Source organism: Artemia franciscana, chromosome 2 (genome assembly GCF_032884065.1).
Source record: "Artemia franciscana chromosome 2, ASM3288406v1, whole genome shotgun sequence".
Taxonomy (NCBI): Eukaryota; Metazoa; Arthropoda; class Branchiopoda; order Anostraca; family Artemiidae; genus Artemia; species Artemia franciscana.
In genome coordinates, this window is record NC_088864.1 from 64561353 (window position 1) to 64574094 (window position 12742).

Below are 12742 nucleotides of genomic sequence, written 5' to 3' on the forward strand. Positions count from 1 at the left end.
TAGGTAAGCATTGAAAAAGTCTGGTAGAAAAGCATATTCATAGAATTTATGAATCTATTTCAGCCCAAGAATTCTACGTTTGCTTATCTTTGTCTTCGCTTAGCTAAGCTTATTATCTAAGCTTGTACTTCAAATAGAACTTTTGAAAAATAATTGTTTTGAGAAAACATTATTTTTGAAAAGATCAAAGTTTTGGAAAACAGTCCTGTCTTATATTTAAATTGAAAATAGGATTTTCCTTAGGAAATAAAAAAGAAGTTTTTAAAATGAACGTAAACAGCAAAATTATAACTTAAAATGGGCAGAAATTGTTTCAAATATGAGGGGAGCCATACCCTCCTTAAGAACCCCCACTCTTTGTGCAAATCTTTGCAGTGCTAGTATGAAAGCATTTATGAGTGCACTTGGGCTTGAGAAGCCCTACTTACAATGCTGGGGATAAAAAGTCAAATCTAATTTTAAGAGGGGGGGGGGTTGTTTATGCAAAGTTTTGTAGTGCTATTCTGAAAGCATTTATAAGCGCACTTGGGCTTGAGAAGCCCTACTTACAATGCTGGGGGATAAAAAGTCAAATTTAATGTTAATGAGGGGGGAAGCCTCATCCTAAACATGAAATAGTCTGATTTTATTTTAAGTTTTAATGTCATTCTTAGAGGTAGTAATACACCTCTACAGTAGGCTATTTTCTAAAATAAGGAAAATTATCTCAGGCTCGTAACTTTTGATGAGTAAGTCTAAACTTGATAAACCTTATATATTTAAAATCAGCATTAAAATTTGATTCTTCGATGTAACTATTGGTATCAAAATTCAGTTTTTTGAGTTTTTGTTACTATTGAGCCGGGTCGCTCCTTACTACAGTTCGTTACCACAAACTGTTTGATAAAGGTACGCAATCCGAAAGGCAATTTAGTGATAGGGCTGGTTTTCAGTCATTAATCCACATTTTACAAGACAAGAAAAAACGCTTTTTACTTAGTAATACAATTTCAAAAACTCGACATTTGCTACAGCAAAACCTTTCACCAACAGATTTTCAGCAGACTTTAAAAAGTTTTAAAAATGTCAGAGTTCCAAATTCTGTCCTGGTCCGGCCATCTCAACTAAAAAAAAAAAAAATTCCGAAACCCAAGGGCTGTTTAATTAGACTAAGAAGCGTGAACTTTAGTGTAAAGAGCAATGTATTAAAGAGGGGGGAACCCGTTCATATATGGAATAGTTTCGGTTCGTTTCGAGTTTTGATGTTACTCCTTACTTTAAGGTGAAAAAAACTTTTTTTTATTATTTAATCTTATTTGAAGAATCCATGGCAGCCTTGAAAAACTGACTAGAGACAACTAATCAGCCGAAGAGAGACCTTTGACGTGTCATTAATCGTACAGATTAGGCATTTTTGCTTATACATTTGACTAAAAGAAAATAAGATTAGTATGGTGTTATCTAAGTGAATATTTACCACAAGGCAGTATATAGGGTCTGTTATTACAGATACCATGGCATTTTCATTGTCACCTACCAATTCAGTGACAGAGCGGATATGCATCACGTTCCCGGACGTGCGTCATCTTACCGGGATTGGGAGAATGTTTAAACTGCGTCATTCTTTTTTTTCTGTCTTTTTTTGTTGAGGTCTAGACATCGCTGAGTTTTGGCACCTCTTTTCAATTAAACACTGAAGTTTAAGATTCATAATTATGAGACTCATAAAACATCATTTTAACATACATTTTGATGTTGCAATAATTTAAACATGTCTTAATCTATATATATAAAAATAAGTTGTCTGTGTGTGGATCTGTGGATGGATCAGGTGACGTCACCTGAAAAAACTGGATCAGGTGACGTCAAAACTGAAAAAACTAAAAAAAGGCAAAAACTACAAAAAAAAACTAAAAACTAATAAAAAAAATAAAAAAGCTAAAAAACTAAAAAAACTAAAAAAAGGCAAAAACTACAAAAAAAACTAAAAACTAATAAAAAAGCTAAAAAACTAAAAAAACTAAAAAAAGGCAAAAACTACAAAAAAAACTAAAAACTAATAAAAAAAATAAAAAAGCTAAAAAACTAAAAAAACTAAAAAAAGGTAAAAAACTAAAAAAAACTAAAAACTAAAAAAACTAAAAAAAAGGAAAAAACTGAAAAATAAGCTAAAATAAAGGTAAAAACCAATAAAAAACTAAAAAAAAAACTGAAAAAACTAAAAAAAGGCAAAAACTACAAAAAAACTAAAAACTAATAAAAAAAGTAAAAAAGCTAAAAAACTAAAAAAACTAAAAAAAAAAAAGGAAAAAACTGAAAAATAAGCTAAAATAAAGGTAAAAACCAATAAAAAACTAAAAAGAAAAAAAGGAAAAAACTAAAAAAATTTTCATCTAAAAAACTAAAAAAAACTAAAAAAGGTAAAAACTAAAAGAACTAAAAAAGAAAAAAATAAATGACGACACTCAAAGAGAAAGCGACCAGGACAAAAGGAATGTTCGATTAGCAATCAACAAAGCACCGGGACACAGGGAGTATAAATGACGACCAGGACATAAGTAAAAAAAAAAACTAACAAAACTAAAAAGAAGGTAAAAATTACAAAAAAACTAAAAAGAAAAAAACTAAAAAAAGGCAAAAACTACAAAAAAAACTAAAAACTAATAAAAAAGCTAAAAAACTAAAAAAACTAAAAAAAGGCAAAAACTACAAAAAAAACTAAAAACTAATAAAAAAAATAAAAAAGCTAAAAAACTAAAAAACTAAAAAAAACTAAAAAAAGGTAAAAAACTAAAAAAACTAAAAACTAAAAAAAACTAAAAAAAAGGAAAAAACTGAAAAATAAGCTAAAATAAAGGTAAAAACCAATAAAAAACTAAAAAAAAACTGAAAAAACTAAAAAAAGGCAAAAACTACAAAAAAAACTAAAAACTAATAAAAAAAGTAAAAAAGCTAAAAAACTAAAAAAAATAAAAAAACTAAAAAAAGGTAAAAAACTAAAAAAAAAAAAAAAAAAAAAAAACTAAAAAAAAAGAAAAAACTGAAAAATAAGCTAAAATAAAGGTAAAAACCAATAAAAAACTAAAAAGAAAAAAAGGAAAAAACTAAAAAAAATTTTCATCTAAAAAACTAAAAAAAACTAAAAAAGGTAAAAACTAAAAGAACTAAAAAAGAAAAAAATAAATGACGACACTCAAAGAGAAAGCGACCAGGACAAAAGGAATGTTCGATTAGCAATCAACAAAGCACCGGGACACAGGGAGTATAAATGACGACCAGGACATAAGTAAAAAAAAAAATTAACAAAACTAAAAAGAAGGTAAAAACTACAAAAAAACTAAAAAGAAAAAAAAACTAAAAACTAATAAAAAAACTAAAAAATCTAAAAATCTAAATAAACTAAAAAAGAAAAAAAAAGGAAAAAAATAAAGGAGAAAAACAAAACTAAAAAACGAATGTATATACAGACCGGGACACCGGGATACAAATGACGACCGGGACACAGGGAATATAAATGACGACCGGGACACAGGGACACAACTACAACGGGGACACCGGGGGAAACAGGGGGATATAAATGACGACCGGGACACCGGGACAGGGAATGGTCGATTAGCAATCACCATCAACAAAGCTCAAGGGCAATCATTAGAATCATGAGGTATAGATCTGAATACAGATTGTTTTCCCATGGACCATTATATGTTGCATGTTCAAGAGTCGGTAAACCTGACAATCTATTTATATGCAAAGACAATGGGACAGCAAAGAATGTTGTATATTCGCAAGTTTTACGTAGTTAAAACCATATATATATATATATATATATATATATATATATATATATATATATATATATATATATATATATATATATATATATATATATATACATATATACATATATATATATATATATATCTATCTATATTCACAGGTGGGACATAGGGACACAACTACAATGGCGCGTAACTATTATGGCGCGTAACGACTTACGCGCGCGGGGGGGCTTGGGGGGGCGCGAAGCGCCCCCACCAACTAGGTGTTGGGGTGGCGCGAAGCGCCACCCCAACAGCTAGTAAGGTATAAAATGTATCGTTTAGCACACATTTCTTATCCCCAGGGCCATTGGTCAGCTATGAAATTTTACCAGAGGGAGGGCAACTTACTTTAAATTTCACAAAGAGTCAGAGTACAAATTTTGGGCCAAAGCGCGAGTAACAGACAGATTGACGCTGATTTGGGGAGAGAGTCCTCCACTTTCGCAAGGGCGCCAATTTACAAAAATTTTGGAGGTTATAGACAAGGAATTATCTGCAATTTATTTATAAAGGTACAAAAAAGGTGTATTTCAGAATATACCGGAGGGAGAGGGGGCATTTTATCGAATGTTCTATTAATATATTCTGATTTGCAGGGAGTGCCAATTAACAAACACATAGTAGAGTACAGGGATGGGGCAAGGATATTTCTAGATTATTTAAGTGAGAATACAAAACGGTATTTTCATAATATGCACTGTGGGTGTGGGGATTTTTTTCTGTTGTTTTGGTGAGAATATCTAGAAGGTCCTCCCGTCATCCTGTACCCCCCTCCCATACCCAGTGTAAAATCAAAAAGCCCCATGTTTCTTCGATTTTGTGTCAGGAAAGTATATACAGAGCTATTGGTTTCAAATATAGGAGTTTCAATATATAAGTATTATGGCACTTGTGACGAGGTCGGAAGAGCCAAGGGCCAAGAGCTCATATGGTATGAGCTCTAGAAAAATTCTAAGAATCAATAGATAGATTTAAAAGGAAAATCAAAGGCTTAATGCCAGTCGGAATTTAAAATAAGAGCTCTGACAAACGAGGTCCTTCTAAATATCAAAATTCATTAAGAATTCATTCCTCATTTTTTCTAATTTTTCCTCTCTCTTCAGCCCCCCGGATGGTCGAATCGGGGGAAACAACTTTATCAAGTCAATTTGTGCCGGTCCCTGACACGCCTTCCAAGCACCGAACTCGCCAAAGCACTGGACCCCTCCCCTCCCCCGAAGAGAGTGGATCCAGTCCGGTTACGTCATTCACGTATCTACGACATTTGCTTATTCTACCCACCAAGTTTCATCCCGATCTCTCCACTCTAAGCGCTTTCCAATATTTCTGGTTTCCCCCTCCAACTACCCGCAATGTCAATAGATCAAACTATACCCCCGGATTCAATTCGAAGTAAAAATGGGGCATGTGAGACGTAAAATCTTTCTATATGTCAAGTTTCACTAAGATCCGATCACCTCTTTATAAGATAAAGATACCTCAATTTTTAGGTTTTCCAAGATTTCTGGCTCCCCCATCCAACTCCCCCAATGTCACCAGATCTGGTAGGGATTTGGAATAAGAGCTCTGAAACACTAGATCCTTCTAAACATCAAATTTCATTAAGATCTGATCACCCGTTCGTAAGTTACAAATGCCTCATTTTTTCTAATTTTTCCGAATTATGCCCCTCACCAAGCTCCCCCAAAGAGAGCAGATCCGGTCCGGTTATGTCAGCCACGTATCTTGGACTTGTGCTTATTCTTACCACCAAGTTTCATCCTGACCTCTCCACTCCAAGCCTTTCCATGATTTCCGGTTCCCCCCCCCCCACCAAAACTCCCCCCCCCCAATGACACTGGATCCGGTCGAGATTTAAAATAAGAGATCTGAATTATGAGTCCTTCTAAAATTAAATTTCGTTAGGATCCGATCACTCATTCGTAAGTTAAAAATACCTAACTTTTTCTAATTTTCAGACTTTTCTAATTATGTCAATCACGTATCTAGGACTTGTGCTTATTTTTCTCCCCAAGTTTCATCCCCGATCCCTCCACTCTAAGTGTTTTCCAACATTTTAGGTTTCCTCCTCCAACTCTCCCCAATGTCACCGGATCCGGGAGGGATTTTAAATTTAAGCTCTGAGGCACGATATCCTTCTAAATATCAAATTTCATTAAGATCTGATCTCCCGTTCGTAAGTTAAAAATACCTCATTTCTTTCGTCCCCCCACTCCCCTCCGGATGGTCAAATCGGGGAAACGACTATTTTTAGTGTAATCTGGTCTGGTCCCTGATACGCCTGCCAAATTTCATCGTCCTAACTTATCTGGAAGTGCCTAAACTACAAAACCGGGACAGACAGACCGACAGAAAAAACCATAATTATGAGTCTTAAAATTCAGTGTTTAATTGAAAAGATGTACCAAAACTCAGCGAAGTCTGGACCTTAACAATAAAAAAAGACAGAAAAAAACAGAATGACGCAGTTTAAATTCTGAACTTTTTTGAATTAATGCAGGTTTTGATTTTGGATCACCGTACGTGCATAACTAGATCGAAATTTGCGTATTAATTTTATTTTTTTAGAAAGCTAAATGGCTTTCTAAAGTTTTAATCGGACGATTTTAAAGGGACAGGGGAGGAGGCCTAGTTACCTTCCTGCTTTTTGGTTACTTAAAAAGGCCACTAGTTCTTTTAATTTTACTTACGAACGTTTTTATTCGTAATAAATATACGTAACTCACAAATTAACTTACCTAACGAACTTCTACATTCGTATATTTTTATTACGTATGTGAGGGGGTTTGCCCCCTTTTCAATACCATGCTCTTTACATTAAAGTTTGAATTTTGTTCCAATTCTATAAGAATGACCCCTGAATCAAAAAGGCCGTTTAATTAGAATGAATAGCTTTTTTGAAATTACTAAAAATACTTTAGCGTGAAGAGCGAGGTATTGAGGAGGATACGAACCCCCTCATATACTTAATAATATCTATTCTTTTTAAGTTTTAATGCTGCAGGGACTGTGGAGATTAAGTCGTCCTCAAAGACATAGTTATTAGGTTTTTCGACTATGCTGAACAAAATGGCTACCTCAAAATTTTGATCCGGTGACCTTGGAAAAAATAAGCGTGGGAGGGAGCCTGGTTTACCTCCAATTTTTTGGTCACTTAAAAAGGGCACTAGAATTTTAATTTCCGTTAGAATGAGCCCTCTTGCGACATTTTAGTACCAATGGGTTGATACAATCACCCCTGGGAAAATAACAAGTTCAAAAAACAAATAAATGCGTATCCATCATCTGTCTTTTGGCAAAAAAAAACAAAAAAATTCCACATTTTGCAGATAGGAGCTTGAAACTTCTAAAATAGGGTTGTCTCATCCGTTGAATCTAATGGTGTGCTTTCCATTAGGATTCTGTCACTTTCAAGGTGTGTTTCCCCCTATTTTTGAAAATAAGGCAAATTTTCTTAGGCTCGTAACTTTTAATAGGTAAGATAAAACTTGATGAAGCTTATATATTTAAAATCAGCATAAAAATCCAATTCTTTTCATGTAACTATTGGTATCAAAATTCAGTTTTTTGAGTTTCGGTTACTATTGAGCCGGATCGCTCCTTATTACAGTTCGTTGCCACGAACTGTTTTAAAGTGAATCTAAGATGCAATATTTCAAGATTGAAAACAACACAGATCATTTTATTTAAAAATAAACCCTTTAAGTGGAATCGTTTTTTATTGCGGCCTAGTTTCCATTTATCTTTTTGTCCTTGGAGGAACGTTTTCTGACCTTTCAAGTTTTTCTTATTGAAACTTAAATATTTGAAACTCTTATATTAACAACATCGAAATGTATATTAAAATGAAGTTTTAAGCTTCAGTCTTTAGCTTCAGTGTTTAATTGAAAAGATGTGCCAAAACTCAGCGATGTCTGGACCTCAAGAATAAAAAAAGACAGAAAAAAAAAGAATGACACAGTTTAAATTCTGAACGTTTTTGAATTAATGCAGGTTTTGATTTTGAAAAATAAAATTAATGCGCAAATGCGCATTTTATCGGATATTAATTTTTCTAACTACATTCTCCAGCAAAGGCCGTATCCAGGGGACATAGGGGGTTAAACCCACCCCCACCCCCTAAATTTTTGTAGAATTCGTTAACACGTAACAAGAATGAATATAAACGAATTTCTGATGTGTTTTTTTTGGTAAAACGCCCGTGAAAAAAAGTTTTGTATAACGCCCCCCCCCCTAAAAAAAATATTCGGCCCTCCAGCTCAATGTCCTGTTTATGAAATACCTCCAGTTGGCATCTAATCCCGCCCGACTGGATATTTTTCTATTTGATACCTCCTTGTTTCCCCCATGATCTCATATTTTCGGCGAACTGTGTAGTGGAATCATTCCTTCCTGTGAGATGATTCCAAAATTTATGACATTCATAAAGGCTTCAGTAAGCATATGTATCTTAGACCTAAAAAAGTAAGCTAGTCTTCAATAGTTAATTGCTTTTTCTTTGGGAATATCAACCTTGTAAAATTAAATTCTGTGCATTTTGTGCATTTGTGCACAAATAATTTTGTGCATTTGTGTATTTGTGCAATTTCGTGTGATTTTGTGCATTTGCAGCATTCCCTATAGAAAAAATATTGCATTGTCCATGTTGGTTAAAGGGTAATACTAAACTTGTCATTTTGGTTAGGATATAAAACTGATTCAATTTATATTGCTGATTTACACGGTAAGATTTTGATTTTTCAAATTTTGAAATGCGAACGAAGATAGAATAATACTTACTTTACTTATGTCCCTTTAAAACAGTTCGTGGCAACGAACTATAGTAAGGAGCGATCCGGCTTAATAGTAACCGAAACTAAAAAAAAACGGAATTTTAATACCAATAGTTACGTCAAAAGAATGGCATTTTAATGCGGATTTTAAATATAAGTTTCATCAAGTTTAGTCTTACCCATCAAAAGTTCCGAGCCGAGAAAAATTGCCTTATTTTACATAATAGGGGGAAGAATCCCTTAAAAGTCTTAGAATCGTAACAAAATCACACCATCAGATTCAGCGTATCAGAGAGCTATGCTGTAGAAGTTTCAAGTTCCTATCTAGAAAAATGTGAAATTTTTTTATTTTTTGCCATAAGACAGATCACGGATACGTGTTTATTTGTTTTTTTATTTTTCTGTTTTTCCAGGGATGATCGTATTGGCCCAGTGGTCGGAAAATTTTGCGAGAGGGCTCATTCTAACGGAAATTAAAAGTTCTAGTGCCCTTTTTAAGTAACCAAAAAATTGGAGGGCACCTAGGTCCTCTCCCACGCTCATTTTTTCCCAAAGTCACCAGACCAAAATTTTGAGATATCCATTTTGTTCAGCATAGTCAACAAAACCTAATAACTATGTCTTTGGGGACGACTTAATCCCCTACAGTCCCCAGGAGAGGGGCTGCAAGTTACAAACTTTGACCATTGTTTACATATAGTAATCGTTATCGGGAAGTGTACAGACATTTTCAGGGGACCTTTTTGCGGTGGGGGTTACGTGGGATGATCTTTCCATGGAGGAATCTATCATGAGGGCTATTTTCTAGTATTAGTTAAGCAAAAGAAATGAGAAAATAAATAAAAAAATTTTTTTAACTGGAAGTACGGAGTAGCATTAAAACATAAAACGAACAGAAATTATTATGTATATAAGGGGGGTTCGTCTCCTCCTCAATACCTTGATCTTTACGCTAAAGTATTTTTAGTAATTTCAACCATTTATTCTACGGCTTTTGTGACTCAGGGGGTCGTTCTTAAAGAATTGGGACGAAATGCAAGCTTTAGTGTAAAGAGGGAGGTATTGACGAGGGGTAGAACCCCCTCATATACGTAATAAAAATATACAAATATAGAAGTTCGCTACGTAAGTTAATTCGTAAGTTGTGTGTATTTATTACTTATAAAAACGTTCGTAGAAAAATAAAAGTTCTAGTTACCTTTTTAAGCAACTAAAAATTGAAGGGCAACTAGGCCTCCTACTAGGCCCTTTTTTTACTGTTTAATAAAGTAGAATTGAGAGAAAGAGTCAAACTTTAGCGTAAAGAGCGGGGCGTTGAGAAAGGAACAGCCCCTTTCATACACGGAGTAGTTTCTTTTTGTTTTAAGTTTTAATGTGGCTCCATACTTTCAGTTAAAAAAAACTAGTTTTTTTTATTTAATGGCATACAAGCTCAGAGGGACTTATAAACCAATTTGGGTGGGCACTTTTTGTGAAATACTGCTCACAGTGTTTCGGCTTAAAATAGTTGTAGTGAGAATTTAAAATATTCATCTGTTAACTTTCAATTATTATGGACTAATCGTCGTCCCTAATAATTTCTAAAGAGATGCTGCATGTTTTTATTCGTGAGTTTTTGAGAGACAGTTATGATAGAAAGTATGTGTTCTCTTCAAATATATATTTACCCTGTACTGATTTTGTAATTATATGGTTCGATTTTACTCTCATATTTGCTATCAATGAGCTCTCATTTTTAAAACAGCAAATCGAAAGAGATATACCCAGAATCGTATCTGGGATTTTTCTTCGGGAGTGGGAGGGGGGGGGGGGTACAAAAGAAGTAGACACAAAAAACCTCAAAAAAGAATAAAAAATTGTTTATATTCATTATATTCATTTTTGTTTTGTTTTTACGAGTCAAACAAACGTTTGAGGAGGGGGGGGGGTCAAACTCCCTGGATGGCCTTGGATATACCAACTCTTTACAAGGGGTTTGGACACGGAACTGGTGATCCTACTTGAGGTCCATCAGTCATTTGGATTAAGAATCCTAGGATTATTTTAATTTCAAAAAAGATTTGGAAAGATCAATGGGTAAGAGAAGACAGGGTGAGAGGTGGCTTCAGCGGAAGCACCCATCCTTCTATAACCACAGTTGAAAATCCTTGTTTGACTCTAATTAATGGGCATGACACATGAACGTGAGGTATGCCCATCTTTTGATGAAAGGGAATGATGAAAATAGAAAAAGTAAAATAATAGAAGTTGAAAAATAATAGAATAGAAGTAAAATAATAAAGAAGTAAGAGAGTAAGAAGTAATAGTAAGAGTAATAATAAATTATAAAGAACTAAGAAGTAATAAAGAAGTAAGAAGTAAAAGAAGTAAGAAGTAAAATAATAGAAGAAGTAAAATATTAGAATACGGAAAGAGAAGAAGTAAAATAATAAGAAAGGAGAAGAAGTAAAATGTCCAAAAAGTGAGATAATTCGGGTTCAAGAGATTCATACTTTTCTCTTACATCTTGCACATTGAAAGTACTTTATAGACTAAATTTTCAATAAAAAAAATTATTTTTTTCAACCGTTTTGATAAAATATATCTGTGAAGTCTTGTATTGACCCAGGCCTATTAAAAAAAAAGAAGTTAAAATTTTACGCCTGAGGCTGCATATATTATGCTGTCTAATGAGGCATATTCTCTGACCTTTCTGCCATTTTTATTGAAATTTTGTTCTTATGATGTGCGATGTTTGGGGGAGTTTCGGGGCAAATTCGGTATTGATGTAATAGCCTTAACAAAATATAGCTGTACTTTAATAAATAATATGTTGCAAATAAGAATTTCCCACAATTAGTTTTGTCTAGCCTACTGTTATATTTCAATTTTTTATATTTCAAGAATATATTCTCATAGTTTATTTTCTATTTTAACCTTCATTTGTCAGCCTGTTATGGCTTTATATCTGAAACAATCCTTTCGATTTACAAAATTCTAGAAAAGAAATGGGCACCACCAGTGTAGGTCAGGGGCTAGTAAGATCTTCCCCTGTATACACAAAGTGCTTCAACAGGCTTAGAACAGTATGTCAAGAATACCCAAGGATCTTCAGTTGAATAGAAACTTGTTACAAGCCTTGGCCGATCTTCGTTATTACGTGGTATTTCACATTTAGCGATCCCCTTCTATCAATAGGTATTAAATTTCTGCAAAAACCTTCTCAGTCCTTTTACTTTGACTCATTACGTATTAATGCTTGCAAAAAAAAAGAAGATCAAAATAATTAACGTAGCAAGGAAGAGGCTATTTAGCCAACCAAACCAAAGCCAACCAAAGCCAAAAAATCAGACCCAGATCCAATTCAATCCTATGCTGCTTATTGGGATATATTTCTTGGGAGGAGGGGTGCCTCTCTCTAAGTTCAAACTGCGGCAGGGTTTTCAGTCATTTTTCTGATTATGCAAACGAAGAAATAAAGTTATTGTTAGCTAACACTACTGATTCCATTGGCTTATAGAACATTGGTAACTCAAATGTAATTGCTATTGCGTGATAATTTTACTATGTTGAATTCTTTATTGAGTTGGTTTTGAGTAAAGTATGTTATTCAGTATGATGTGTTTGCATAATCTTACAACCATCAATCAGTTTAAATGTCGACCATCAGTAAGTGCAATTGGTGCGCTGGATTTAGGATCCTTTATCTGAGAGGGCGAGGGTTCAAAACCTAGTGTCCTCAATTATTTGGTTTGGGACGGGGTCATCGGCGTGACTTTGTAAGCTCAGCCATAGCTCTAAATGGGTACCTTGATAAATATTGGAAAGGTAATCAGGAAGGGTGTGCGAAAGTACAGGATGGCTGCCCCCCCCCGTTGCTCTTCCTGGATGAAGGGCCAAGAAACGGTAGAAACTGTAAAGTCCAATGCCGTATTCTTTTTTTTTTTATCAGGGAATCATCTGTCAGATTGTTTCCGCTAATCGTATAGAACTACTAGCTTCCGTTACACAGTGCTGTGATCTCTAAAAAAGAAATTCAAGGAAAATTCCCCCTCCCCTTTGAAATTACTTCCAGAAAATTATCTTCGGAAAATTTATCCCGTGAAAAATTCTACCCAGCGGTAAATTCTTCTGCGTATTAAGCCTAATAGCTATGGTACTTTAAATCTAAAAGAATTAGATAAATACTCC

At 34.0% G+C, this 12742-nt stretch overlaps 1 protein-coding gene and 1 long non-coding RNA gene across 5 annotated transcripts in view; one reads left to right on the plus strand and one right to left on the minus strand.

Annotated features, from left to right (window-relative positions):
- LOC136043947 (uncharacterized) overlaps window positions 1-12742 on the minus strand; it is a 101862-nt gene that overhangs the window by 83345 nt on the left and 5775 nt on the right. The gene's annotated exons all lie outside the window — the stretch shown is intronic.
- The window catches only part of LOC136043944 (uncharacterized), a 101412-nt gene that overhangs the window by 8266 nt on the left and 80404 nt on the right, over window positions 1-12742 (plus strand). The window contains exon 1 of one of the 3 annotated variants that reach the window (XM_065729014.1): window positions 10490-10648. The exons of the other annotated variants lie outside the window; for them this stretch is intronic. The gene's annotated coding sequence lies outside the window, so the exon portion shown is untranslated. Of the gene's footprint in view, window positions 1-10489; window positions 10649-12742 lie in introns of those variants that run through there. 3 annotated transcript variants of the gene reach the window in all.